This window comes from Mandrillus leucophaeus, unplaced genomic scaffold (assembly GCF_000951045.1).
Source record: "Mandrillus leucophaeus isolate KB7577 unplaced genomic scaffold, Mleu.le_1.0 Scaffold140, whole genome shotgun sequence".
In the NCBI taxonomy this organism is placed as follows: Eukaryota; Metazoa; Chordata; class Mammalia; order Primates; family Cercopithecidae; genus Mandrillus; species Mandrillus leucophaeus.
The window spans coordinates 816564-822334 of record NW_012101366.1 but is presented as its reverse complement, the minus strand read 5'-3'; positions in this window follow the sequence as shown (position 1 = coordinate 822334).

Genomic DNA, 5771 nt, shown 5'->3' with positions numbered 1-5771 from the left:
AAAAAAAAAAAAAAATTAAAAAAATTAATAAAATAAAACAGTTAATTTTCGTGAGATCTAGAAAGCTAGTATTTCACCTCCTTAACTAGATTACTCTAAAACCATTCTCTTGTCAGAACCCCTAAAATTAATGGAGTAGCTATAAAAGAACCCAGACAGTTGCAAAAATTGAGAACAGCCATTCTTACCCCAAATTCGCACCTAGTCACAAGTAGAAAAAGGATTTCTGCATCTAACTACTCATGCATAGACATGGATCAAGTCTGTGTGTGTATGTCATGGTAGAGCTGAGCTTTTCTGGGTCAAGCAGATGGTGTCTATGACATGAAGATTTAGAAGAGAGCCAACGCTAATATGTCCTCTGAAAAATTCTATTTTGTCTGCCACCTGACTACTCTAATTTATTTTGTTCATTTAGTTAGTTTTGAGACAGTGTTTCGCTCTTGTCACCCAGGCTGGAGTGCAGTGGCTCAATCTCGGCTCACTGCAACCTTCGTCTCCTGAGTTCAAGCGATTCTCCTGCCTCAGCCTCCTAAGTAGCTAGAATTACAGATGCCTGCCACCATGCCTGGCTAATTTTTGTATTTTTAGTAGAGGCAGGGTTTCACCATGCTGGCCAGGCTGATCGCAAACTCCTGACTTCAAGTGATCCTCCAGCCTCGGCCTCCCAAAGTGCTGAGATTACAGTTGTGAACCACCACACCTGGCCAACTACTCTAATTCTTAACCCTGGCTACTTACCTGGTTTATGTTTAAGCCTGTCAGAGCATGGAAAATAGGTTGTTAACTCTTTTCTGCCAAATATAATTTCCTACTTCTTTCTCCTCTAATACTTCCTCATTCTTATCCTCCACACCCACTTTCCCAGGGCCAGTTTATTATCCCCATTTCCTCCCATTAAATTCTCTTTCAACATTCCTTTCCATTATATTTTTGTGACTCCCATGGCCCAGTCCCCTGAGGGCAAACCTGTGTTTAATCCTGTCTGTTTCTATAGCTTCGTTCCATCTCCTCTAAACTCTTCCCATATCTTTGCATCTCTTACAACTTCCTCTGTGAAGCTCTTGCCTTCCACTGCTTCTGTAAACAGCCAAAATGGAGGCAAAGCAAGCTTCCTCCCTAGTCCCTAGAAATTTCTACATTGTTAAACCGCATTCTTTTCCTTCTCATTATTTAACACTTACATCTTGTTTGCTCAGTCAGCTTGCCAACACATACCTCTGCATCTCTTCTGTTTCTTCTGTCACTTTCATGAAGCCATTCTTGTCTATTTTAGAGGATTTCTATCCTCATTGCCTTCTTGGTTTTCATCTCCATGCCCAATGCTAACAATGTCTTACCATTTATGTTGAAATATCTTACAACGTGACTTGAACACTCCCTGTGTGAAAAGGATTCTTCTACATGCTTTGCAGTTTTTATTACTTTTTCCTTTAAAAAATTCCATGAGATTAGTATTATTATTGTGCTCATTTTGCAGATAAGGAAAGCTATGCAGGAGTTCAAGTAACTTGTCTGAAAGAACAGTCAGTAAGTGACAAAGCTGGAATTTGAAACTCAAAAAGTTTAGACTCCAGAGTCCATAGATTTCATCACTAGGCTATACTGCTTTAGCTTTTCTTCCTAACTACTTCTACCCGACGCTAGCCATGAATCTCAAAAGACATGAGAAAACCTAGATTTAGGTTGACTAAAGAAGGGTTTAGAAAGTCAACTTACCTTAGACTTTTGCAATGCAAAAACACAGCGGATCCAGGCAGCACTCCTATGTAATAATAATAAAAAAAAAATGAAGAATTTGGAATCAGGCTTCTTCTGGAATTTGATTCCAGGCTTTACCACCTGTGTAACTTTATGTGATTATTGATCTCTTAATTTCCCCTTGTGTGAAATGGAAATGATATCTGTCTTTAGCCAATATTATGATTCTCATCCAAAGCTGTGTCTCTTTTTTTCTTTTTCCTTCTTTCGTACTCCCAATTATGCCTCTTCCAACCTAATACTGTCTTTTGGTTGGCTGCTATTTGAACTAATAAAGATCCTAAGGCCCAGGCCCAATCCTTTCCTCCTCTAATCTCTCCTTATGGTTCATTCTGGTAAATTTTGACTCTTGATAAAGACTGCTAAATGTCAGGCTAGTTTTCCTGATAGAACTCACTGGAATAAATGATTTAACCCTTAGAGAACAAAAGATATTTTCTATATGAAATAGACGATAAGTGCAAAAACTGCATGTTAATGTAGGGTGACTAGATAAATCGTCATAGCCCTCATAAAACCGTATCAATGAAACATGTTTGGTCTATATAATGGGAATACGTTCCACCATCTATCAATCAGCATATCAACTAGCATATGCAGTGTGTGTGTATATATATATATATGTATGATATGGGTCATAGAGTTTGGGAGGTATTAGATGATAATCATGCAAACTGAATGCTTAGCACAGTGCTGGGCACATAGTAAGTGGTTAATAAATATTAGCTATTGTTTGCATTACTGTTCTATAAGTGAATCTACATTTAATTATTAAATGTCTAGTATTCCATGCAAATAAAAATAATTAGACATGCCACTAGAGAAGCAGACACAGTTCTGCTTTCATAATTGCATCTTTTCAGATTGATCTAATCGATTATACTGCTCACACACTGCTAGTTATAATTCACATGAATTTTGACTGACATTAGCTTTTCTTTAATGCCGTAGTCTGAATGGGGGCCTCAGAAAAAAAGTCTATGAAGGGAAACATTAAGCAATACTAATATTGTTTGATCAGTCTGTAAATCATAGATGATTTCCATACATCAATACATTTGAGAACACTAAAAATATGCTACAGGAAGGTGCATATTATTGGTGTTTAGAAAACAGAAAATATGGGGGATTACTTTCATGTGTATTATTGCTCAATTTCATATCCCAGCATGGGCAAAGAAGAAAGGGGGGACTGGTCTGGTCAGTAAAATGAAACTATGGCAGGGTTTCTAGTTTTGTCTCAATTCTAGAGACAAATTAGAGACAATAGTAAGACAGTGGCATTAATAATTATAATTCCTAATAAGGAAGTGGCATTAAATGTGGGCAGAAGTTTCTGAAATAGTGGTGCACAAAAAAGACATATCCACAATTGTTCCTGAGAAAAATCAGAAATTTCCCACAATCTTGAGGGAAGCTAAATTGGGAAACAGATGGGTCGACTGAGTACTGTCAATAAAAGTGGTCAGGGAAAAGCTGAATTCGGATGAATTTTCTATATAGTTTGCCTTCTAAGATAATTGTTTTTATTAATCTGGTCATATAAGCAGAAATTTTACCACGAGTATAGAAATACCTTAAAGGTACTGTTCTTCCCATGAGCCCTAAAGGAAAATTGTGGATGTTTTAAAAAAATACAGAGAAACAGAGTTTCTCAGAGCCACACGAGTACTCAGGAATACCACTAGACCCATGAGCCATCAGGGTTAATGAGTGGCCCTGGGCACATTGCTAAACTCTCTGTGCCTGCATTTCCTTATCTGTGAGACAGAGATAGTAATAAACCTGTCTAGGTTTTTTACTATCTAGGGATAAGGTTGCCTAGATAATTTCCAAAGATTATACATGGAAAAACACATAGAACAGTTCTAGAACATACTATTTGCTAATTAGATGTTAGTTATCATCATCATCTGCATTTAAATTTAAAAGGGTAAAATGGGTCACCTGAATACTTGTTCCCTGGAAGCCCCTTTCAGTGATGGTAACTTTTTTCTCTTTCTTGAGACAGGGTCTCACTTTGTCACCCGGGCTGGAGTTCAGTGACAGGATCTCGGCTCACTGCAGCCTCGACCTCCTGGGCTCAAGCGATCCTCCCACCTCAGTCCCCCAAGTAGCCTGGACTAAAGGCACGTGCCACCATACTCAGCTAATTTTTTTTTATTTTTTGTTGAAATGGGGTTTTGCGTGTTTAGGTTTGTTGTGGGAAATCAGGGACCCCAAATGGAGGGACCAGCTGAAGCCGTGGCAGAAGAACATAAATTGTGAAGATTTCATGGACATTTATCACTTCCCCAATCAATACCCTTGTGATTTCCTATGTCTGTCTTTACTTTAATCTCTTAATCCCGTCATCTTTGTAAACTGAGGAGGATAAATGTCGCCTCAGGACCCTGTGATGGTTGCGTTAACTGCACAAATTGTTTGTAGAGCATGTGTGTTTGAACAATATGAAATCTGGGCACCTTGAAAAAAGAACAGGATAACAGTGATGTTCAGGGAACAAGGGAGGTAACCTTAAACTGACTGCCAGTGAGCTGGATGGAACAGAGCCATATTTCTCTTCTTTCAAAGGCAAATAGGAGAAATATCACTGAATTCTTTTTCTCAGCAAGGAACATCCCTGAGAAAGAGAATGTGCCCCTGAGGGTAGGCCTATGAATGGCCCCTGTGGGGATGGCCGCCTCTTACAGTCAAAGCTGAAGGGATGAAATAAGCCCTGGTCTCCTGTAGCGCTCCCAGGCTTATTGGGATGAGGAAATTCCCACCTAATAAATTTTGGTCAGACAGGTTGTCTGCTCTTAAACCCTGTCTCTTGATATGATGTTATCAATGACAATGCGTGCCCGAAACTTCATTAGCAATTTTGATTTCGCCCCATCCTGTGGTCCTGTGATCTCGCCCTGCCTCCATTTGCTTTGTGATATTTTATTACCTTGTGAAGCATGTGATCTCTGTGACCCACACCCTATTCGTACACTCCCTCCCCTTTTGAAAATCACTAATAAAAACTTGCTGGTTTTACGGCTCAGGGAGCATCACGGAACCTGCTGACGTGTGATGTCTCCTCTGGACACCCAGCTTTAAAATTTCTCTCTCTTGTACTCTTTCCCTTTATTTCTCAAACCAGCTGAGATGCTTTGAGTTTTCCCTGATACAGGTTGGTCTCGAATTCCTGAGCTTAAGCGATCTGCCCACCTTGACCTCCCAAAGTGCTAGCATAGCAGGCATGAGCCCATGTCCGGCCCAATGACGGTAACTTTAAAAATTTTCCTATTCTTGTCATGGAATAATCATACCTTTACCATTTTTTTTTTTTTTTTTAGCCTGAGATAATTAAAGACATGTAAGTAGAAAGTTCTCTAATACTAGTGGAATGGAATCAATAATTATTTTTTTCTTGAGATTTATTCCAGTCTAAAGATTTAAATCTACATTGTCATCTGTTAGCACAGCTCCCAAGGAAATTGTACTAGTACTTTGTTTGAGAAGGGCTTGATATTTTCAAAGCAACTTTGAATAGTAATTAAACAACATCTCCATGAAGCAGGTCAGTACTTTCATCTTTCAGAATAGGTAAACAGGACACAGAGAAGTAAAATAATAATTTGCCTTAGGTTATGAAGTAGCCCATCATTTGAAATTACTTCCTGTCAATTAACTAGTCTGTGGTTCAATCTGACAGGCCAAGCTACAACAAAAAAAAGATAAAAATACTACTTTGTACGTTGTTATATATTAGTGAGTCATCAGTGTATCTTGTCCTTCACAAATCAGAACTTTGCATCTCATATTCTGGCTGCTTCTATTGACCTTCCTTTCCCAGCCCCCTTATTTTTCTAGCTAATTTTAACTCATGCTTTATAATATGACTCATATGGAACCTGTAAGGAGCCTTGCCTGCCTTGCTGTCTCATTTAGAGTCTTCTACTCATTGCTCACATAGCATTCTGGGTCCCACCGCTTATCTCCATCATGGCACTAACTAGACTCTATTATGATAAGGGACT